The following is a 26130-nucleotide window of genomic DNA, read 5'->3' as shown; positions in this document are numbered from 1 at the left end:
CTTACACATCATCCACACATCACTTACACATCATCCACACATCACCTACACATCACCTACACATCACCCACACATCACCCACACATCACCCACACATCATCCACACATCACCTACACATCACCTACACATCACCCACACAGCACTTACACATCACCCACACATCACCCACACATCATCCACACATCACCTACACATCACCTACACATCACTTACACATCATCCACACATCACTTACACATCATCCACACATCACCTACACATCACCTACACATCACCCACACATCACTTACACATCATCCACACATCACCTACACATCACCTACACATCACCCACACATCACTTACACATCACCTACACATCATCCACACATCACTTACACATCATCCACACATCACTTACACATCATCCACACATCACCTACACATCACCCACACATCACCCACACATCACTTACACATCATCCACACATCACCTACACATCACCTACACATCACCCACACAGCACTTACACATCACCCACACATCACCCACACATCACCCACACATCACCCACACATCACTTACACATCATCCACACATCACCTACACATCACCTACACATCACCCACACAGCACTTACACATCACCCACACATCACCCACACATCATCCACACATCACTTACACATCACCCACACATCATCCACACATCACCTACACATCACCTACACATCACCCACACATCACTTACACATCACTTACACATCGCCCACACATCACCCACACATCGCCCACACATCGCCCACACATCACTTACATATCACCCACACATCACTTACACATCACCCACACATCACCTACCCATCACCCACACATCACCCACACATCACTTACATATCACCTACACATCACTTACACATCACCCATACATCACTTACACATCACCCGCACATCATCCACACATCACCCGCACATCATCCACACATCACCTACACATCACCCATACATCACTTACACATCACCTACACATCACCCACACATCACTTACACATCACCCACACATCACTTACACATCACCCACACATCACTTACACATCACTTACACATCATCCACACATCACCCACACATCACCCACACATCACCTACACATCACCCACACATCACCCACACATCACTTACACATCATCCACACATCACTTACACATCACCTACACATCACTTATACATCACTTACACATCACCCGCACATCACCCACACATCATCCACACATCACCCACACATCACCCACACATCACCTACACATCACCCACACATCACCCACACATCACTTACACATCATCCACACATCACTTACACATCACCTACACATCACTTATACATCACTTACACATCACCCACACATCATCCACACATCACCTACACATCACCCATACATCACCCACACATCACTTACACATCACCTACACATCACCCACACATCACTTACACATCACTTACACATCACCCACACATCACCCACACATCACTTACACATCACCCACACATCACTTACACATCATCCACACATCACCTACACATCACCCACACATCATCCACACATCACCTACACATCACCCACACATCACTTACACATCACCCACACATCACCCACACATCACCCACACATCACCCACACATCATCCACACATCACTTACACATCACCCACACATCACTTACACATCACTTACACATCATCCACACATCACCTACACACCACCCACACATCACTTACACATCACCCACACATCACCCACACATCACTTACATATCACCCACACATCACCTACCCATCACCCACACATCACCCACACATCACCCACACATCACTTACATATCACCTACACATCACTTACACATCACCCATACATCACTTACACATCACCCGCACATCACCCACACATCATCCACACATCACCTACACATCACCCATACATCACCCACACATCACTTACACATCACCCACACATCACCCACACATCACCCACACATCACCCACACATCACCCACACATCACCTACACATTACCCACACATCACTTACACATCACCCACACATCACCCACACATCACTGCGCTTCCCTGCGTCACTAGTGTTACAGCTGAACAATGACTGTGTGTTTACTAACATGCTGTAACATGTAACTAACGAGGAGTACCTGGGGGCACTTGTTGCCCATCACTAGAGGAAGAAAAAGTCCTATAAGGGCATCTGTTTATCAAGAACCTTAAGCCCCAATTTCACAGTATGTAGGATGTTTCCCTATTCATCAAAGCCCTTCTCCAGGCTTCACGAGGGGCCTCCTGAGAGAACTCCACACATAAGTGACCATCATGGAGGGCCGATACCACAGCCGTCCTCCTATCTCAGGATGGTATAAACTGGAACTGGAATCCCATATCCAAGTTTTAAAGTCCCAGTGCACATGTGGGGCCGGCAAGCTCCTTGTCACCTACCTGGCCTGGCAAGCGGTCAGCCTACTCAGTGCCGGTGGCGAGGGGTAAGCTCAGCTGCCCAGTGACTGTCTATTTAAAAATAAATAAAAACAAAGAGTCTAAAAGAGAATTTTCTATCACTGCGGAGAGCAATGACCTAAACTCATCTATTCTGAGGGATCTTAATAACTCTAGACCCCATGGTTCCATAGATGAACCTGTGGAAGGGTCAGCAACATGCGGCATTGACCCGTGGATCCTGGGGGTGAGGGAAAGCGCTATAGAGGGTGGCCGTGGGTGGAAGGACACACTCCTCTGGACGCAGACCTGCAGTTGAGGTGAATGGAGCAATGACTGACTGGCAACAAGTCCTCGTGTATGGAAATCATTTTTTTTTTTTTTATAAAACTCAACAAAATACAAGCTTTATCCTACTTAGAATTTATTACAAGAAAAGAATACAGATAGCGCTGGAGGACTAGTTAAAATTTTTATTTTATTTTTAATACTGGTTTGCTATGAAATATAGAAGATTGGTATCACTATATAAACCTTTATAGCTGGTTTTCACATAGACACAAGACAGTTAATTTCCCGATGGCACATTGGGTGGTCATTCCGAGTTGTTCGCTCGATGCCGATTTTCGCAATGGATCGATTAAGGAAAAAATGCGCATGGTACGCAGTGCACATGCGCCAAGTATTTTAGCACAAAACTTAGTAGATTTACTCACGTCCGAACGAAGAATTTTCATCGTTGAAGTGATCGGAGTGTGATTGAGAGGAAGTGGGTGTTTCTGGGCGGAAACTGACCGTTTTCTGGGAGTGTGCGGAAAAACGCAGGCGTGCCAGGATAAAACGCAGGAGTGTCTGGAGAAACGGGGGAGTGTCTGGGCGAACGCTGGGTGTGTTTGTGATGTCAAACCAGGAACGAAACGGGCTGAGCTGATCGCAGTGTAGGAGTAGGTCTCGAGCTACTCAGAAACTGCTAAGAATTTTCTATTCGCAATTCTGCTAATCTTTCGTTCGCAATTCTGCTAAGCTAAGATTCACTCCCAGAGGGCGGCGGCTTAGCGTGTGCAATGCTGCTAAAATCTGCTAGCGAGCGAACAACTCGGAATGAGGGCTGTTATTAAATAAACAATATACACACATTAGCATAGACACACAGACTTTTCTTAATAAATTCTTTAAGCAGAATACTGCAGCCAGGGCCGGTTCTAGCCCTTTTGGCGCCCCGGGTGGAAAATAGGGGCGTGGCTTCATACAGGGGGCGTGGTCAGTTACGCCCCCTGTAGAGTTGTGCCCCCATTTGTGCCCCCTGTAGGAGTAGCGCCGCTCCTCTCCTCGGATCTATGGGAGAGACGTCATGATGTCTCTCCCATAGCACAGCATAGACAGACACTAGAGGTCAATTATGACCCTTAGCGTCTGTGTCAGTCCCACAATGCTGTGCGGTGCGCAATGACGTCATCGCGCACCGCATAGCAAAGGTCCTCTCCACGAAGGGAAACTAGACGGGTAGCGTCTAGTTCCCTTCACAGCAGGGGACACAGCGGACACAGCGGGGGGCACAGCGGACACAGCGGGGGGGCACACTAACGGATCTTGCCATGGTGCGGCGCCCTCCGGATGGCGCCGGCGCCCTACGGAAGGCGGCGCTCTGGGCAAAAGTCCTGCTTGCCCGTGGCAAGATCCGCTACTGACTGCAGCTATATTTAATTATATATTTTGTATCCATAGATAGATAGATAGATAGATAGATAGATAGATACCAGGGGGTATATTTACTAATATTCGTGTTTGTGCCGATTTGTAGTGAGTTTGATCTCGAATTTTATCAGACGTATTTTACTGCAACTTTTTAAATCTATCTATGGTAATTTACTAAGCTGCCGAGTTTTCTATTTTCGGATTTTCCGATGTCGATGCGATTCGTATTGTCGGGCAGAGTTTTACGGAAGTGATTAGTAAAACACTGCCGGACATAACACAATGAAGCCCGGCCGGATCAGTGAGATCCGTGCAGGGCTTCATTGTGCACATTATGAGAAGTGTTTAAATAGTTAAAAATCAATGCAAAAAATGCGCGAGGTCCCCCTCCTAAACATAACCAGCCTCGGGCTCTTTGAGCTGGCTCTGGTTGTAAAAATACAGGGGAAAAATTGCGTAGGGCCCCTCATATTTATACAACCAGCACCGGGCTCTGCGTCCGGTCCTGATTAAAAAAATACAGAGGACAAAAGATGTAGGGGTCCCCCGTATTTTTTAAACCAGCACCGGGCTCCACTAGCCAGAGAGATAATGCCATAGCCGGGGGACACTTTTATATAGGTCCCTGCGGCCGTGGCATTAACCCCACCCCAACTAGTCACCCCTGGTTGGGGTACCCTGGAGGAGTGGGGACCCCTTAAATCAAGGTGTGTCCCCCCCCTCCAGCCACCCAAGGGCCAGGGCTGTAGCCCGAAGCTGTCCCCCCATCCCTGGCGGTGGATGGGAGGCTGATAGCCTTTGTGTAAAAAAAAGAATATTGTTTTTTTTGTGGTAGAACTACAAGTCCCAGCAAGCCTCCCCCGCAAGCTGGTACTTGGAGAACCACAAGTACCAGCATGCGGGGAAATAGCAGCCTAGCTGGTACCTGTAGTTCTACCACAGCAAAAAATACCCCCCAAAAAAACACAACACACACACACACCGTGAAAGTAAAGCTTTATTTTACATACATGCACACTTACACACTCACGTACTTAGCTATTGTCCCACAGAGCCCCTCGATCCCCTTGTCAAGTAGAATCCACGGGGTACCTGTCAAATAAAAATTATACTTACAACCAATCCTGTGTAGATCTGTCCTCTTCTTATCCGACGTCATCCACGGACTTGAATAAAAAAACAAACCGGAAACCCGATTCATGCACTTAAAGGGGTTCCATGTTTACACATGGAACCCCTTTCCCCAAATGCCGGGACCCCCCGTGACTTCTGTCACTGAAGGTCCCGCCATCCAATCAGGGAGCGCCACGTAATGGCACTCTCCTGATTGACAGGCTAGGAGCACACAGCCAATCAGGAGGAGTGCACTGGCTAGAATGTAGGAGAGCGCTCCTCCATTCTACCCAATGATGGGAACTTTGCAGTCTGCGGTTAACCGCAAAGTTAATTGGGGTCACTCTTGTGAGTCACGCCTTCTTCCTGTCAATCTCCTTGCGATCGCTTGTGCGAACGGATCCGTCGCACAAACCTATCGCTGAGCGGCAATCCACTTTCTAGCCGTGCGACGTGCCTGCGCATTGCGGTGCATACGCATGCGCAGTTTGGACCTGATCGCAGCACAGCGAAAAAAACTAGCGTGCGCTCAGGTTTTAAGTACCCCCCATGTGTTAAAGTATCAACATCTGGTATCTATCTAAGGGGGTCATTCCGAGTTGATTGCTCGCTAGCAGTGTTTAGCAGCCATGCAAACGCTATGCCGCCGCCCACTGGGAGTGTATTGTAGCTTAGCAGAAGTGCGAACGTTTTTATCGCAGAGCGCCTGCAACATTTTTTTGTGTAGTTTCAGAGTAGCTCAATACCTACTCAGCGCTTGCGATCACTTTAGACTATTCGGTACCAGATTTGACATCACACACCCACCCTGCGTTTGCCCAGCCACGCCTGCGTTTTCCCTGGCACACCTGCGTTTTTCCGAACACTCCCTGAAAACGGTCAGTTGCCACCCAGAAACGCTCCACTTCATGTCAATCACTCTGCGGCAAGCAGTGCGACTGATATGCATCGCTAGACCCTGCGCAAAACTGCATCGGTCTTTGTGCCCATACGTAACGCGTGCGCATTGTGCCGCACACGCATGCGCAGAACTGCCGTTTTTTAGCCTGATCGCTGCGCTGCGAACAAATGCAGCTAGCGATCAACTCGGAATGACCACCTATATGTGGATACAAAGTATATAATTAAATATAGCTGCAGTGTTCTGCTTAACGAATTTATTAAGAAAAGTCTGTATGTGTGTATATGAATTGTTTATTTAGTAATGTGCCATTGGGAAATTAATTGTCTTATGCTATGTGAAAACCAGCTATAAAGGTTTATACAGTGATACTAATCTTCTATATTTTACAGGAAACCAGTGTTAAAAATAAAATAAAATAAATATTTTAAGTAGTCCGTCAGCGCTATCTGTATTCTGTTTTTGTGGTGTTTAGCTTTGAAGGGTTGAGTGGTCCCTTTGATGGTAGAGAGCAGCAGGCGGACTATTAATTAAATAAATATTTAAATTACTGAGCTTTTGTGTAATTGGCGCCAGGATACACTTGCTGTTTATTTCTTTGTTATAATTTATTAGCTTTGTTTCTGGAAAATATTCTTCTTTATTACTCTTTAACAATAATAAGTAACTGCCTAATTCAGTTCTAATTCCCAGGGCTGGATTTAGGGTCACATGGGCCTGGAGCTAAACATGATCAAGTGCCTATAGCGAGGAGAGGAGGAGGTGTGACTATTGCTGTGTGGGTGTGGCCAGTGTCATGTGGGTGTGGCCAGTGTCATGTGGGTGTGACTGGTGTTGTGTGGGTGTGGACAGTGTCATGTGGGTGTGACTGGTGTTGTGTGGGTGTGTCCAGTGTCATGTGGGTGTGACTAGTGCTGTGTGGGTGTGACCAGTGTAATATGGGTGTGGCTAGTGTCATGTGGGCGTGTACACCCGCTACACTGTCAGCTCCAGTGTCTGCCTAAATACGCAGAAGTAGAAATAGTACATCATTTTGTGAGGACATTGAAATCTATTTGTAAAATGACTGACTGTACGGATGACTGTGGTCAGAGACATTGCTGTAGAATATCCTCTATAGACTCGGTGAAACATGTTTTATTCCTGGTGGAAACAGGATCAGGAGTGACGGGGATGAGACGAATCTGGTTTATCATGTAAATATTTTCAGGTATGTTGGAGTTTGCTTTGGAGAAAAATTGGATCTAATTCAATTAACTGTAAATGATTCACCTGTAAAAAATGTTGTTTTTTTATCCTCTTACAAGTCGACTGACAACACTGATACACGAGGGCAAACTTACCGTGACGCTATTGTGGGTTTTGCACGTGTACTAGTGATACATTCTTTATAAACAGTATGTATCTCAGATTGGAGGGAAAAACACGGCAAAATATGTTACTGCCCCCATTATTAATCCTGATAAAGAATAAGGCGTCATTACACAGATACCCCTAAACCTTGCAGTGCCATGACTCCGGACAGAAGGTACGACTGCCTCACGGTGGGGCGTTGTCTCATTACTAGGAGCGTCGGCTCACCCTGGGCGCATATACATGTGAAGAGCCCGGATGCCCCTTACCCCCTGCCCTCCCTTCTCATTCATTCCAATGGTGGACAGGACAGCGGGACAGACACCCCAAATCAGGGGTATTCCACCTAAATCGGGGCAGTTGAGAGGCATGTGCTAAACAAAACATATAAGCTGTCCCAGTATGACGTATTGCAGTGTACATTTATTCCTGAGACCCCCGTGCATAGTATTAGTGTACAGTTATTCCTGAGACCCCCGTGTATAGTATTAGTGTACAGTTATTCCTGAGACCCCCGTGCATAGTATTAGTGTACATTTATTCCTGAGATCCCCGTGCATAGTATTAGTGTACATTTATTCCTGAGACCCCCGTGCATAGTATTAGTCTACAGTTATTCCTGAGACCCCCGTGTATAGTATTAGTGTACAGTTATTCCTGAGACCCCCGTGCATAGTATTAGTGTACATTTATTCCTGAGACCTCCGTGTATAGTATTAGTGTACAGTTATTCCTGAGACCCCCGTGTATAGTATTAGTGTACATTTATTCCTGAGACCCCCGTGCATAGTATTAGTGTACAGTTATTCCTGAGACCCCCGTGTATAGTATTAGTGTACATTTATTCCTGAGACCTCCGTGCATAGTATTAGTGTACAGTTATTCCTGAGACCCCCGTGTATAGTATTAGTGTACAGTTATTCCTGAGACCCCCGTGCATAGTATTAGTGTACATTTATTCCTGAGACCTCCGTGTATAGTATTAGTGTACAGTTATTCCTGAGACCCCCGTGTATAGTATTAGTGTACATTTATTCCTGAGACCCCCGTGCATAGTATTAGTGTACAGTTATTCCTGAGACCCCCGTGTATAGTATTAGTGTACATTTATTCCTGAGACCTCCGTGCATAGTATTAGTGTACAGTTATTCCTGAGACCCCCGTGTATAGTATTAGTGTACAGTTATTCCTGAGACCCCCGTGCATAGTATTAGTGTACATTTATTCCTGAGACCTCCGTGTATAGTATTAGTGTACAGTTATTCCTGAGACCCCCGTGTATAGTATTAGTGTACATTTATTCCTGAGACCCCCGTGCATAGTATTAGTGTACAGTTATTCCTGAGACCCCCGTGTATAGTATTAGTGTACATTTATTCCTGAGACCTCCGTGCATAGTATTAGTGTACAGTTATTCCTGAGACCCCCGTGTATAGTATTAGTGTACAGTTATTCCTGAGACCCCCGTGCATAGTATTAGTGTACATTTATTCCTGAGACCTCCGTGCATAGTATTAGTGTACAGTTATTCCTGAGACCCCCGTGCATAGTATTAGTGTACAGTTATTCCTGAGACCCCTGTATATAGTATTAGTGTACAGTTATTCCTGAGACCCCCGTGCATAGTATTAGTGTACAGTTATTCCTGAGACCCCCGTGCATAGTATTAGTGTACATTTATTCCTGAGACCCCCGTGCATAGTATTAGTGTACAGTTATTCCTGAGACCCCCGTGCATAGTATTAGTGTACAGTTATTCCTGAGACCCCTGTATATAGTATTAGTGTACAGTTATTCCTGAGACCCCCGTGTATAGTATTAGTGTACAGTTATTCCTGAGACCCCCGTGTATAGTATTAGTGTACAGTTATTCCTGAGACCCCCGTGCATAGTATTAGTGTACAGTTATTCCTGAGACCCCCGTGTATAGTATTAGTGTACAGTTATTCCTGAGACCCCCGTGCATAGTATTAGTGTACAGTTATTCCTGAGACCCCCGTGCATAGTATTAGTGTACAGTTATTCCTGAGACCCCCGGGTATAGTATTAGTGTACAGTTATTCCTGAGACCCCCGTGCATAGCATTAGTGTACAGTTATTCCTGAGACCCCCGTGCATAGTATTAGTGTACAGTTATTCCTGAGACCCCCGTGCATAGTATTAGTGTACAGTTATTCCTGAGACCCCTGTGCATAGTATTAGTGTACAGTTATTCCTGAGACCCCCGTGCATAGTATTAGTGTACATTTATTCCTGAGACCCCCGTGCATAGTATTAGTGTACATTTATTCCTGAGACCCCCGTGTATAGTATTAGTGTACAGTTATTCCTGAGACCCCCGTGTATAGTATTAGTGTACAGTTATTCCTGAGACCCCCGTGTATAGTATTAGTGTACATTTATTCCTGAGACCCCCGTGTATAGTATTAGTGTACATTTATTCCTGAGGCCCCCGTGCATAGTATTAGTGTACAGTTATTCTTGAGACCCCTGTATATAGTATTACAGTGTACAGTTATTCCTGAAACCCCCGTATATAGTATTACAGTGTACAGTTATTCTTGAGACCCCTGTATATAGTATTACAGTGTACAGTTATTCCTGATACCCCCGTATATAGTATTACAGTGTACAGTTATTCCTGAGACCCCTATATATATTATTACAGTGTACAGTTATTCCTGAGACCCCTGTATATAGTATTACAGTGTACAGTTATTCCTGAGACCCCTGTATATAGTATTGAAGTGCACAGTTATTCCTGAGACCCCTGTATATAGTATTACACTGTACAGTTACTCCTGAGACCCCTGTATATAGTATTACAGTGTACAGTTATTCCCGAGACCCCAGTGTATAGTATTACAGTGTACAGTTATCCCTGAGACCCCTGTATATAGTATTACAGTGTACAGTTATCCCTGAGACCTGTATATAGTATTACACTGTACAGTTATTCCTGAGACCCCTGTATATAGTATTGAAGTGTACAGTTATTCCTGAGAAAACCGTGTATAGTATTAGTGTACAGTTACTCCTGAGACCCCCGTGTATAATATTACAGTGTACAGTTATTCCTGAGACCCCTGTATATAGTATTACAGTGTACAGTTATTCCTGAGACCCCCGTATATAGTATTAGTGTACAGTTATTCCTGAGACCCCCGTGTATAGTATTACAGTGTACAGTTATCCCTGAGACCTGTATATAGTATTACAGTGTACAGTTATCCCTGAGACCTGTATATAGTATTACAGTGTACAGTTATTCCTGAGACCCCTGTATATAGTATTACGGTGTACAGTTTTTCCTGAGACCCCTGTATATAGTATTACAGTGTACAGTTATCCCTGAGACCCCTGTATACAGCATTACACTTTTCCGTTATCCCTGAGACCCCTGTATATAGTATTACACTGTACAGTTATTCCTGAGACCACCATGTATAGTATCAGTGTACAGTTATTCCTGAGACCCCTGTATATAGTATTACAGCGTACAGTTATTCCTGAGACCCCCGTGTATAGTATTAGTGTACAGTTATTCCTGAGACCCCTGTATATAGTATTACAGCGTACAGTTATTCCTGAGACCCCCGTGTATAGTATTAGTGTACAGTTATTCCTGAGACCCCTGTATATAGTATTACAGCGTACAGTTATTCCTGAGACCCCCGTGTATAGTATTACAGTGTACAGTTATCCCTGAGACCTGTATATAGTATTACAGCGTACAGTTATCCCTGAGACCCCTGTATATAGTATTACGGTGTACAGGTTTTCCTGAGATCCCTGTATATAGTATTACAGTGTACAGTTATCCCTGAGACCTGTATATAGTATTACACTGTACAGTTATTCCTGAGACCCCTGTATATAGTATTACAGTGTACAGTTATTCCTGAGACCCCTGTATATAGCATTACACTGTACAGTTATCCCTGAGACCTGTATATAGTATTACAGTGTACCATTATTCCTGAGACCCCTGTATATAGCATTACAGTGTACAGTTATTCCTGAGACCCCTGTATATAGCATTACACTGTACAGTTATCCCTGAGACCTGTATATAGTATTACAGTGTACCGTTATCCCTGAGACCTGTATATAGTATTACACTGTACAGTTATTCCTGAGACCCCTGTATATAGTATTACAGTGTACCGTTATCCCTGAGACCCCTGTATATAGCATTACACTGTACAGTTATCCCTGAGACCTGTATATAGTATTACAGCGTACAGTTATTCCTGAGACCCCTGTATATAGTATTACACTGTACAGTTATTCCTGAGACCCCTGTATATAGTATTACAGTGTACCGTTATCCCTGATACCCCTGTATATAGTATTACACTGTACAGTAATCCCTGAGACCTGTATATAGTATTACAGTGTACCGTTATCCCTGAGACCCCTGTATATAGTATTACGGTGTACAGGTTTTCCTGAGATCCCTGTATATAGTATTACAGTGTACAGTTATCCCTGAGACCTGTATATAGTATTACAGCGTACAGTTATTCCTGAGACCCCTGTATAAAGTATTACAGTGTACAGTTATTCCTGAGACCCCTGTATATAGTATTACGGTGTACAGGTTTTCCTGAGATCCCTGTATATAGTATTACAGTGTACAGTTATCCCTGAGACCTGTATATAGTATTACAGCGTACAGTTATTCCTGAGACCCCTGTATATAGTATTACAGTGTACCGTTATCCCTGAGACCCCTGTATATAGCATTACACTGTACAGTTATCCCTGAGACCTGTATATAGTATTACAGTGTACCGTTATCCCTGAGACCCCTGTATATAGTATTACACTGTACAGTTATTCCTGAGACCCCTGTATATAGCATTACACTGTACAGTAATCCCTGAGACCTGTATATAGTATTACAGTGTACCGTTATCCCTGAGACCCCTGTATATAGTATTACACTGTACAGTTATTCCTGAGACCCCTGTGTATATAGATCCCACCAGCGGCTTGTACGCCTGTCCTGGGGATCAGTCCTGTAAATGAGCATCGGACGTCACCTGCGCGTGTCACGTCCTAGTTGGTGAAACTCGTTTCTTAGCTACTAAACCTCTCACTAAAAACAATGTCCGTCCAGTCTGCATGAAACCTGTTCTCTTTGTCATGCAGACTCTTCCTGGAAGATGCGCTCTCTCGTCTGCAGCGCTTTATGACTGAGCCTGCCCTAGGCACAATAACACTGAGGTTTGGCAGGTAACACTCAGGTGTTTAGAAACCAATGTAGCGTCTTCCTGGCCCAGGACTTCTCTGGGCCGGACTGACTGCATTGTTGGAATTACTGCTGTGAGTATACAGTAACGCAGATCCAGTGCCTCATAGTAGCAGGACTATCACCCAGCATGCAGGTTACTTGCTCCTTTATTTGCATGCAGACTTAGGACAGCGACAGGTTAATGCTTTCAAAACCATGCAATAGCCATTCATGTAATATAATGAGGCAACTTTATCCAGGGACTGATGCAGCGCTGGAAGTAAAGCGGGCTCACAAGAAGCGTGCAGCGGTAAAATATGTGTGAGGCCCCCATAGGCGGTATTGATGCATCTCTAAATGCGACCGGTTCTGGTATGTAGCATATGCGCCTGGCTTGCATATATCACTACTTTACGTCCTGCTTCTGCCCTAGACCAAGCAGAGCCCATGTTTAATTTCCCCGACGGATCACCGATCATCAATGGCCGGTCAGCGGTGCAGTTTGATCAGGCAATTGTGGAAAGGGGGCTTTGATGTACAGGGGTTTTAAGTTTAAGCATAAAGATATGTGGTGCCAAGCATGGCGTGGGACAAAGCACACTGCCCACGAGGAATGGAAGAGAACAGCGGGGATGAGAGGCACATGGTTCAGGGGAATGGGGAACTTGGAGGGTAGGGCAGGGGGAGATGGGTGGAAGACAAGGGGCAGAAAAGAGTGAGACGGGAGGAAGACAAGGGTAAGAACAGGGGGAGATGACAGACAAGACAGGGTGAAGAACATGGGCAGATGGGAGTAAGACAGGGTGAAGAACATGGGGAGATGGGAGGAGGACAGGGTGAAAAACATGAGGAGATGGGAGGAAGACATGGTGAAGAACATGGGGAGATGGGAGGAAGACAAGGTGAAGAACATGGGGAGATGGGAGGAGGACGGGGTGAAGAACATGGGGAGATGGGAGGAAGACAGGGTGAAGAACATGGGGAGATGGGAGGAGGACAGGGTGAAAAACATGGGGAGATGGGAGGAAAACATGGTGAAGAACATTGGGAGATGCGAGGAGGACAGGGTGAAAAACATGAGGAGATGGGAGGAAGACATGGTGTAGAACATGGGGAGATGGGAGGAAGACAGACTGAAGAGCATGGGAAGATGGGAGGAAGACAGGGTGAAGAACATGGGGAGATGGGAGGAAGACAAGGTGAAGAACATGGGGAGATGGGAGGAAGACAAGGTGAAGAACATGGGGAGATGGGAGGAAGACAGGGTGAAGAACATGGGGAGATGGGAGGAAGACAAGGTGAAGAACATGGGGAGATGGGAGGAAGACAAGGTGAAGAACATGGGGAGATGGGAGGAAGACAGACTGAAGAACATGGGGAGATGGGAGGAAGACAAGGTGAAGAGCATGGGGAGGTGGGAGGAAGACAGACTGAAGAGCATGGGGAGGTGGGAGGAAGACAGGGAGAAGAACATGGGGATATGGGAGGAAGACAGTCAGTGAGGCCCACCAGGGGTTGCCCCTGTGGACTAGTCCGACCCTGCCCCCCTCACACACACATGAAAGTGCTTATCCTGCACATGTGCCTTGAGAAATAGGCCCCCTATGAATACTGTCAAAACAATTATGATAAACGCTACAATTAACATAGACTGTAAATGAGGGTCTTAAAGCTTGTTTGGCCGAATACAAGAGCCCCGTCCAGCACGTCAAGGTGACGTTCATCAGACGGACCCCTTCCATTGTTAATACTGAGACAATGGGGGTAATTCCAAGTTGATCGCAGCAGGATTTTTGATAGCATTTGGGCAAAACCATGTGTACTGCAGGGGGGGGGGGGGGGGGGCAGATATAACATTTGCAGAGAGAGTTAGATTTGGGTGGGTTATTTTGTTTCTGTGCAGGGTAAATACTGGCTGCTTTATTTTTACACTGCAATTTAGATTTCAGTTTGAATACACCACACCCAAATCTAACTCTCTGCACATGTTATATCTGCCCCACCTGCAGTGCACATGGTTTTGCCCAACTGCTAACAAAATTAATGCTGCGATCAACTCGGAATTAGGCCCAATGGCCCTCATTCCGAGTTGTTCGCTCGCTAGCTGCTTTTAGCAGCATTGCACACGCTAGGCCGCCGCTCTCTGGGAGTGTATCTTAGCTTAGCAGAATTGCTAAAAAATAATTCTTAGCAGTTTCTGAGTAGCTCCAGACCTACTCACGAATTGCGATCAGCTCAGTCCATTTAGTTCCTGGTTTGACGTCACAAACACGCCCTGCGTTCGGCCAGCCACTCCCGCGTTTTTCCCTGACACGCCTGCGTTTTTTAGCAAACGCAGGGAAAACGCTGAGGTGCCGCCCAGAAACGCCCCTTTCCTGTCAATCATTTACCGAACAGCAGTGCGACTGAAATGCGCCGCAGAAGCCACAGCAAAACTGCTAAGTTTTGTGTTAAATAACGAAGCGCATGCGCCCTGCGTACCTTTGCGCATGCGCAATTTGCAACTAATCGCAGCATAGCGAAAATCGGCAACGAGCGAACAACTCTGAATAACCACCAATATCAACTTATATCAATTTATCAAGGAACCGTTGTCTCAAAGCAAAAGTGTAAATTATTGGGACTTACCTTGGCCATTGATTGAACAATGCTTAAATCATACCTCTCAACTTTGCCTTAATTGGAAGAGGGACACATGCGCCTATGAAAAGGGGGCGTGGCTTCGCGGAGGACCCGCAATCACAAGCCACGCCCCCATTTTCATCGCTGAGGGGGCATGCCCAGCACTCTGTGAGCCGCTGGCATGCCCTCTCTCCTTCTGTCTGCACTGAATAGACGCTGTGCGCTAAGCAGAGTGGCGAGTGCAGGAGCCTCCCAACTGCCCCCCCACCCCCACCCCACCGCGGGACACTGCGGCCCGCAGGTGGGACAGCGGGACAGTCCCAAAAAAACGGGACTGTCCCGCGAAAATCGGGACAGTTGGGAGGTATGCTTAAATTATACAAGTGTCTTAAAGTGCTGATCTCACATAGAAATGTTTTGGTAGTTTGTGTACGTGACAGGAACTGTGCGGCCCCAGGGCCACCTCAGGTAGCAGAATGATTGGGTGCAGGGCTTAGTAAGGTGTTTCAGAGATAGACGCAATGACGATTTAGTACACGGTGGAGCAGTTTTCCGCCATTGCACCTGCATATAAGTCACACTGGGCCTGATTGCATTGCAGCCACAGTGCGCATGCGCCAAGGTACCTTTGTGATGCTTCTCACTGCGAGGAATCGGTCGCAGAGTGATTGACAGGAAGAGGCCATTTGGGGGAGGTAAGAGGAGTGTGTGCAAAATGCTGGCGCATCCTGACCCATTTTTAGGGCGTCTAGACGCCCAACTGCATTCTCGTACACAGAAAATACGGCACCAGCGGCACAGCTCACGCTGATGTTCCCCGCATCTGCAGTGCAGTTGCGATAGAGCATATCCGCACAGTCGCTGCGTACAAGCTGTGAACGCAGTGCGTACCTCTCTGAATCAGGCCAGTGTCAGGCAGCTGCTGCAAAGGTTGGTACAACGCTAAAGCGCATTAACGTGGGGAGAGATGTACAAGCAAACATTATGTATAAGTCATTAGTCAGATCCTATAACGACGATGGGTACACATCGGGGGGGGATGGGGGAGACCTGTAAGAAAGATATTCTGTAGGAGTACTAGGTGATTACATTTCCAGCTGAATCGCTCACCTTTGGGCTGTAACTCCTGCTGTTATTTCAAGCCGATGACGATGACAAAGTGACGGAGCTGTGAGAATTAGGTCCCTCTGATCCAGCTCATGGCTGTGCAGATCCCCTCAGCTGCCCCACAGATAGTTTACCAATAAATGACTGTAACACTGTAAGGGTGCAAGGTGCCGTTTCCTAGGGTAACTGGCAGCACGCAGCAGCTGAGGAACAACACAAGTCCAGTTTCCGGTACAACTGGCCCCAGCCAGTTTTATTGTACAGAAAATAAAACAAACACCAAAAGAAAATACCTTGCACTAACTAAACACAAGATGTTCCTAGCTATCACTAAACAAAAACACAGAGTTCTCCAGTACACTGTATAGCTCACTTGTATCAGGAAGCGTGTTTCTCTCACAGAGATCCTGCAGTCTTCCCAGGCAGTCTGCACACCCTAATCAGGCCAGCAGCTCTATAACACTCTTACACAGCTGAAAGCCTGATTAGCCTTCTGTGAGGCCAAAGACCCGAACTGGGCCCAATGTCTGGAACTTGCCCCATCTCTCTTTCAGGGCCCTTACCCAGCTTTTCCAACAAACTGAAAAGGTTCTAACAAAACAAAACATATTCCTAGCAGTTTTCATTTTTCTAATACATGTAAGACAAGAACCTGGGACAAACATACCTGCCCTCAAACACTATCCCAGTGTTCTTGTCACATATCCCCCTCCCCTGTTTCGACCTAGGGGCCGGAACACTTGTAGCCCCCAAACAGAAGATGCGGGACAATGTATCTGCGTTGGCCAATTGTGTACCCGGTCTATGTTCGACAGTAAACTTAAAATCCTGCAACGCTAGAAACCATCTAGTTACACGAGCATTCTTGCCTCTATTTATATACATCCATTTTAAAGGGGCATGATCCGTCACTAGTCTGAATTGTCTACCCAAGAGGTAATATCTCAAGGTATCTAGTGCTCACTTAATGGCCAAAGCCTCCTTTTCCACAATGGCATACCTTTTTTCATGCTCATTGAGTTTCCTACTCAAATAAATGATAGGGTGTTTGTCCCCATCTCTGGTTTGGGACAGCACAGCGCCTATCCCTGCCTCTGAGGCGTCTGTCTGTACCACAAATTCTTTTGAAAAATCTGGTGTTATCAATACCGGTTGTGAACACAAAGCCACTTTTAACGCTTGGAACGCTTTTTCTGCATCAGGGTTCCATTTCACCATATTTGACTGCTTCCCTTTGGTAAGGTCTGACAACGGCACCGCTGTGGTCGCAAAATTGGGAATAAACCGTCTATAGTACCCAGTTATTCCCAAAAAAGCCCTTACCTGTTTTTTATTCACTGGACGAGGCCAGTTTTGAATAGCATCAATTTTATTCAATTGGGGCCTAATTAGACCTCTGCCTATGGTGAAGCCCAAGTATTTGACCTCCTCCATTGCGAGGCAGCACTTCTTTGGGTTAGCAGTTAACCCTGCCTCTCTGATTGAGTCCAGTACTGCTTGTACTTAACCAAATGGGACCCCCAGTCTGTACTGTGAATTACCACATCATCCAAATAGGCAGCTGCATATTTTCTATGGGGCCTCAAAATTTTATCCATCGCCCGTTGAAAGGTTGCTGGAGCCTCATGCAACCCAAAGGGTAACATCTTATACTGGTACAGCCCCTCCGGAACCGAAAAGGCTGTATTTTCTTTTGCGCTATCAGATAAAGGTATTTGCCAGTAACCATTGGTCAGGTCCAACGTGGTGAGAAACCTGGCTGTTCCCAGCCTTTCTATAAGCTCATCCACATGGGGCATGGGGTACGCGTCAAACTTGGACACCTCATTTAACTTACGAAAGTCATTACAGAAGCGTATGCTACCGTCGGGCTTCGGGATGAGAACTATGGGACTGGATCACTCACTGTTAGATTCCTCTATGACTCCAAGTTCTAACATGGTTTTAACTTCTTTAGTAACAGCTTCTTGCTGAGCTTCAGGAATCCTATATGTGCTTTAAATGAACCCTGACCACTGGTTCTGTGACAATGTCATGTTTTATTATGGTCGTTCGGCCAGGCAGCTCTGAAAATATCTCCCTATTTTGGATGAGAAATTCTTTAACCTGATTGTTCTGGTCAGCTGATAATGTCTCTGACACCTTCACTGCGGGAAGCAACCGAGGTGAAGACACCGAAGGGCAAGGCTCCGCTGACAGAGACAACCTATCTTTCCAGGGTTTGATTAAGTTAACATGGTAGATTTGTTAGGGTTTTCTCTTTCCCGGCTGGTATACTTTGTAATTAACCTCATTCACTTTTTCCCTAATCTCAAATGGACCCTGCCATTTAGCTAGGAATTTGCTTTCCACAGTGGGTACCAAAACAAGAACTCTATCTCCAGGAGCAAATTCCCGTATCTTGGCACTCCGGTTATATACCCTCTATTGAGCACTTTGGGCCTGTTCCATGTGCTCTCTGACAATAGGTACCACGGCTGCAATCCTATCCTGCATTTGTGATACATGTTCAATAACGCTTCTATAAGGAGTGGGCTGTCCTTCCCACATCTCTTTGGCAATGTCCAACAGCCCTCTGGGATGTCTACCATACAACAAATCAAATGGAGAAAACCCCGTAGAGGACTGAGGAACTTCTCTGATGGCCATTAACAAGTAGGGCAACAAACAATCCCAGTTTTTCCCATCTCTCTCAACAACCTTTTTTAACATACTTTTTAATGTTTTATTAAACCTTTCCACCAACCCGTCTGTTTGGGGATGGTAGATGGACGTCCTGAGGTGAGTGACCTTAAATAATTTGCACAATTCCTTCATGATCCTTGACATAAATGGACTACCCTGGTCAGTCAAAATTTCTTTTGGTATTCCCACTCTACTAAAAACCTGCACCAGCTCCCTAGCTATTGCCTTGGTTGTGATAGTGCGTAAAGGGACAGCCTTAGGATATCGAGTGGCATAGTCCATAATTGCCAGAATATACTGATGGCCCCGAGCAGACTTTAACAAGGGCCCCACGAGATACATGGCTATTCTGTCAAACGGGACCTCTATAATAGGCATGGGAACTAGTGGGCTCCTGAAATGGGGTCTAGGGGCATGATACTGGCATTCAGGACAGGAAGAACAATATTCAGACACTTCTTTATAAACCCCTGGCCAAAAGAACCTTTGTAAAACTCTTTCAGTGTTTTTTTCTGCCCCTAAATGTCCTGCGGTAACGTGACTATGAGCTAAATCTAGTACCGTTCTCCGATAAGGCTGGGGAACTACCAGCTGTTCCACCACATCCTCACCCCTTTTGAGAATGTGGTACAAGAGCTCATTACAGATGGCCATGTGGGGATACGTAACCCTGTCACCCGGTACCACAGGTTCCCCATTAACAACCTTAACATTCTCCCTAGCCTTTATTAAGGTAGGATCCTTTAACTGTTCAGATGCAAACAGATCCTTCTTTACCTCCAGGTCAGGCACGCTTTCAGTTCTAACTACTATGTCTCTGTTCCCAGCAAGAGGGTCCTCACTGGACTCCCCATCTGTCACTTCCCCAGCCAAACTAGCAAAAGGCAAAGGGTCAGAAAGTTCCGAAGACACACGTACATCCATAAAATCACCATTATTATCAACTGGCTCTTTACTTCTCACATCTGTTAATAACCGTGATTCCCACAGTTTCCAAAAATGAGGAAAATCCCTCCCTATTATGGCCTCATGCACCAAGGTGGGGACCAGTCCTACTTTAACAATTGCTGACCCACAACAAGTTTCTATATTCACTTCAGCAGTGACATAATGTTGGGTATCCCCATGTATGCAAGTTACCCCAATAGGTATTTGCTGGACCTTTAAGGGGTTCACTAACCCAGCTTTCACGAGGATAACTAAACTTCCTGAATCTAGCAAGGCCTCTACCCGGTTACCCTCTAAGAACACATCACACATTTGTTTTTCCAGCTCAGGTGAAGGTACCACAGTACAGGCTAACCTAGCAAAGAAAGACATTCTACGACATTCAAAGGCAGCATCACATTGCATGGGTTCTTGCGTGACTGGGCAATTGGCAATAACATGACCTGGCATACCACACCTAAAACATTTAACCACACGATTATCAACCCGTTTGGGCAGCATAGACCGTTCTAGCCCCATTGGCCTGTCTCCAGGGCCAGTGTTTACAGTCTCTCCAGCCTTGCGTTCTCTTATCCGCCTTCAACATTTTCCCAAGGAACAGTCTTACCAGTCTTTACTGAAGGACGCTGTCGAGGATCTATGGGTTGCTGGGTGGTCATCAGTAGTTCCTCTGCTGCCAAATACCTCTCTACCATGTCCACTAATTGGTCAGCAGTACCCGGGTTTCCATGGCTCACCCACTTGCGCAGGACCATGGGCAAAGATCTCAAGTAGCGGTCTATGACGACTCTTTCAACCATCTGGGGACCAGTTAATGTCTCTGGCTGTAACCATTTTTTGTTAGCTGAATAAGGTCGTGCATCTGGGAGCGAGGAGGCTTCTCCATGGCGTACACCCACCGGTGCACCCGTTGTTCTCGTACTGACAGCGTGACTCCCAGGCGGGTCAGGATCTCAGTCTTTAATTTATCATAGTCCCGAGCCTCAGCAGGGCTTAAATCAAAGTACGCTTTTTGGGGCTCACCTGACAGGAAAGGTGCCAGCAGACTGGCCCACTGTGCTTTCGGCCAGTTCTCACGCTCGGCAGTCCTTTCAAACGTGGTCAGGTAGGCCTCCACATCATCAGCCTCTGTCATTTTCTGCAGGAAGTGACTGGCCCGTATAGTACTAGAGCTGGTCGGAGCACTGACGGCCACATCTCCAATCCGGGCTGCAAGGCTCTGCACCACTTCTGTTAAGGCCTCTCTATCCTGACGCTGTTGCCTGTAAAGTTCGTCAACAGCTGCCTGCTGTAGTCTCCAATTTTCCTCCATTGCCACCTGCTGCTGTCTGTTGGCCTCCTGCTGAGCCGCTGTAGCTTGCAGCAAGGCTTTAAGCAGTTCCTCCATGTCGACAGATTTTTCAGGCGGCTTTGTAGCTGCTTTCACCCAGGACATATATCAAACCCTCAGGGGTGAGTCTCAGCAACTTCACACTGGGCTGTATCTGCATAAACCACCGTTTTCTGCAGGCCTCATAAAGCTGCTGCTTTCACTTATGCGCAGAACGGACTGCTCGCATTCTCCACCAAGTTGTAACACTGTAAGGGTGCAAGGTGCCGTTTCCTGGGGTATATGGCAGCACGCAGCAGCTGAGGAACAACACAAGTCCAGTTTCTGGTACAACTGGCCCCAGCCAGTTTTATTGTACAGAAAATAAAACAAACACCAAAAGAAAATACCTTGCCTGTCCGGCACTAACTAAACACAAGATGTTCCTAACTATCACTAAAACAAAAACACAGAGTTCTCCAGCAAACACTGTATAGCTCACTTGTATCAGGAAGCGTGTTTCTCTCACAGTGATCCTGCAGTCTTCCCAGGCAGTCTGCACACCCTAATCAGGCCAGCAGCTCTATAACACTCTTACACAGCTGAAAGCCTGATTAGCCTTCTGTGAGGCCAAAGACCCGAACTGGGCCCAATGTCTGGAACTTGCCCCGTCTCTCTTTCAGGGCCCTTACCCAGCTTTTCCAACAAACTGAAAAGGTTCTAACAAAACAAAACATATTCCTAGAAGTTTTCATTTTTCTAATACATGTAAGACAAGAACCTGGGACAAACATACCTGCCACTATCCCAGTGTTCTTGTCACAATGACGTTGATAAGTGATGGAGCAGATGTATTAAGCCTGGAGAAGTGATAGAGCGGTGATAAGTGGAAGGTGATAACGCACCAGCCAATCATTATGGGTTTGAAAAATGACAGTTAGGAGTTGATTGGCTGGTGCGTTATTACCTTCCACTTATCACTGCTTTATTATTATTATCCTTTATTTATATGTTGCCACAAGGGTTCCGCAGCGCCCAATTACAGAGTACATAAACAAATAATCAAAACAGGAAAACAGCAACTTACAGTTGAAGACAATATAGGACAATACAGGGTCAATAAACATAGCTACATCAGCAGATGACACTGGAATAAGTATCAGGTGGCAGAAGACTGCTGGATGTGGTACAGTTGAAGATCATTCAAGTAAGACAAAGGATAAGCACATGAGGGAAGAGGGCCCTGCTCGTGAGATCTTACATTCTAAAGGGAAGGGGTAGACAGATGAGGGTGACACAGATGGGGTACATAGAGAGCATGGAACAGAGGGTTAGGGTGAGATTTGGCTGGGTTTAGTGAAGAAGTGGGTCTTGAGAGCCCGTTTGAAGTTCTGTAGAGAGGTGGAGAGTCTGTGGGGGAGAGGTAGGGAATTCCAGAGGGGTGGTCTTCAGTTTGCCGGCTGTCAGGATCCCGGCGCACAGTATACTGGCGCCGGAATCCCGACAGCCGGCATACCGACACGCCCCCCATGGAGGGAAAATAAATAGCGTGGCGCGCAGTGCCCGCAGCGTGGTGAGCGCAGCGAGCCCACAAGGGGCTCATTTGCACTTGCCACGCTGTCGGTATGCCGGCGGTTGGGATTCCGGCGCCGTTATGCTGGTCGCTGGGAGCCCGACCGCCCGCATACAATACTACACCCTTCCAGAGAAAGGGAGCAGCATGTGAAAAATCTTGGCGGTAGGAGTGGGAGGAAGTAATCGGGAGTGTAAAGGGAGATAAGGTCAGAGATGTAGATGGGAGAGGAGTGGGTGAGGGCTTTGTAAGTGAGTATGAGAAACTTGAAATGGATTCTGAAAGGGAAGGGGAGCCAGTGAAGGTCCCGCAAGAGAGGGGATGTGGATGTAGTGCATTTGGTGAGGAAGATGAGACTGGCAGCAGCATTGAGGATAGATTGGAGTGGAGAGAGGTATTTTTGAGGGAGGCCAGCTAGGAGGAGATTACAGTAGTCCAGTCTGGAGATGACCAGTGAGTGGATGAGGGTCTTAGTGGCATCCTGTATGAGAAAGGGTCTGATCCTGGAAATGTTTCTGAGATGGGAACGACAGGTTTGTGACTTCTTTATTACTTCTCCAGGCTTAATGCATCTGCCCCTATGTTGTATAATTTGCAGTCATTCTTATTATCTGAATTCAGGGTAGGCGTGCTCAGTAAGCCCCTCTGTGCCGTACCCATCCACCTGGAACTGGTTGTGTGATGAATATCCTCTGCGCTCAGAGGTCTTACTGCTCATATTTACATAAACACTGTCTACAAAACCAGTCGGATGACCTGACTCGTACGAATACTGCCATTCCCGTGCACTCTACAGAGGTCACCGTTCTGTTCCATCAGCATTCATTGCATTCACAAAGCTGCACGCAGGCAACTGTGCAAATGTGACCGCTAAAAATGAAAAAACAGGAGGAAGTGCTAAAACCCGACTTGCAGCATTTGCGATCCTGGCGCTATGACGGCATCGCAGCCTGGGATCAACATGGTGACCAATGGTCAAGATGTTGCCTGCAAACGGCCAGCTGAGTAAGCCTCTCTAGACGCAAACCTTAGCCTGGCCACTCCTGGAAAACGGGAGCGAAACAAGTATAGTGTGAAACTCAGAGGACACGATTGTTTCCCACACTGAGAAGTCAGTAGAGAAGCCGGGCGTAGCATGGACAGTACTTTTATAACTTACCTTAGATACTGTGGTGTGATCAGTGATCGCATTAGTCTCACTTCTGTTTTGTGCCTCTGCAGTGCTACTGCGCATTGCTGACCACGCATGTGCAGCAGCCATTACTGGGGAGGGTTCAGGAGGAATTCTCTCCCTGTAATTTTTGCGGAGTGTAGCCCATAGGCTACAGCGGCTAACGCCATGTACTAATAGCTGCCTGGGTCAAACTCTGCAATGCTTCACAGGCCGGAGCTTGGTAAATCGGACAGCTACGTAGCCTCATAGAAACAGAGGAACCGCGGCAAGTATGGAGAGATCTGCTGTGGTTCCACCTTCATACATTCAGGGGATACTTAATTTCAGGTTTGCAGCAGTTATTGAACGATAAATAAGTAGTGATAACTCCTTCCTCCTGTTTAGCAACATTTGCTTGCTGTCCCTGTATTTATGCAGATTACCATGTCAGTGTACTGTGTGTGAAAGCTGCAGATGGCATTACATGTACTCTGCAATGGAAAATGTGAAGCGAGACAGCCGTACATTGGGCCTAATTCAGCATGAGTTATAGTTTTGCGAAAAAAACCCTGAATTTCTCCACAGCACAGGGCAAGGCTGGTCCCCCCCACACCCCCTGCTGAAATGTGGGCGCATCGCTGTACAGCAAGGCGCTCGCATCTTAAGGGTTGCCCTCTGCCTACACCCCCAACGCCACAAGCCACCCCTATAAACACCGCCGCAACACCCCATCCTTGCCCGGACTTAGACAGCAATTGCGTGCAACTGCAATCTAAGTCCTCGCACATGTGCGCAGCGGAAGAAGTGCTGGAATCGCCAAATACCGATTTCAGCAGGCCCTTTATACATTATACACCCTTGCAGAAGTGCAGTGTATTCACGGATTGATAATTAGCTCAGGCATCTCTATTATTCAAATTACGCCGCATAGTATTGGCACTTATACACATTACACTAGGTAGAGCCCCCTTTTACACATTATGTATAGAGTCCCCTTTTACACATTCCGCCAGACAGAGCCCCTTTTACACATTACACAAGGTAGAGCCCCCTTATACACCTTACGCCAGGCAGAGTCCCCTTTTACATATTAAGCCAGACAGAGCCCCTTTTACACATTACGCCAGGCAGAGTCCCTTTTACATATTACACAAGGCTTATCCCCCTTTTACGCATTACACTAGACAGAGCTCCCTTTTACACATAACGCCATACAGTGCTCCCTTTTACACATTAAGCCAGACAGAGCCCCTTTTACACATTACGCCAGGCAGAGTCCCCTTTTACATATTACACAAGGCTTATCCCCCTTTTACGCATTACACCAGACAGAGCTCCTTTTAACACATAACGCCAGACAGCGCTCCCTTTTACACATTACACCAGACAGGACCGCCGTTTACACCTTGGAGAGTGAGTGTGTGTGTGAGTGTGTGTGTTATACTTACGTTTGGCTCCGGAGCAGCAGCTTCCACCAGCCGCTGTCACTGTCCGCTTCTCCTTCCCATCCTAACGCAGCGGCTATTCGTGCAGCAGGGCATTGTGGGTGGGCTGGGAGAGACATCACCTCTCCCAGTAGATGCCGGGTGGGAGAAGGGGAGAGGGACGGTTGCCCTGGAGCGTGGAGACTTTCTGCAGCGATGCCCGCCTACATATGTGAGAAGAGATAGCCGGGCAATGCAGATGAGTTACATGGCGGGTGTGAGGGCGGGTAGACGGGCCCCACAGCATGGCGGCATGAGGATCCGGTCTTTATGTCAACATTAAGTAGGTCGACACTATCTAGGTCAACCACTATTGGTCGACAGTAAGTAGGTTGACATTGTTTCTAGGTCGACATGAGTTTTTCAATTTTTTTCCCATTTTTTAAACTTTTTTATACTTTACGATCCACATGGACTACAATTGGGAACAGCATGCGAGGGGACACGGTGCACTAATTGGGGTTCCCGGTCACTGT

At 46.6% G+C, this 26130-nt stretch overlaps 1 protein-coding gene across 2 annotated transcripts in view; it reads left to right on the top strand.

Annotated features, from left to right (window-relative positions):
* GRAMD1C (GRAM domain containing 1C) overlaps positions 1 to 26130 on the top strand; it is a 302062-nt gene that overhangs the window by 192424 nt on the left and 83508 nt on the right. The window lies entirely within an intron of this gene.

The sequence above is a fragment of the Pseudophryne corroboree genome, chromosome 2, assembly GCF_028390025.1.
Source record: "Pseudophryne corroboree isolate aPseCor3 chromosome 2, aPseCor3.hap2, whole genome shotgun sequence".
NCBI classification, from domain to species: Eukaryota; Metazoa; Chordata; class Amphibia; order Anura; family Myobatrachidae; genus Pseudophryne; species Pseudophryne corroboree.
This window is presented reverse-complemented; position numbering and strand designations above follow the sequence as displayed.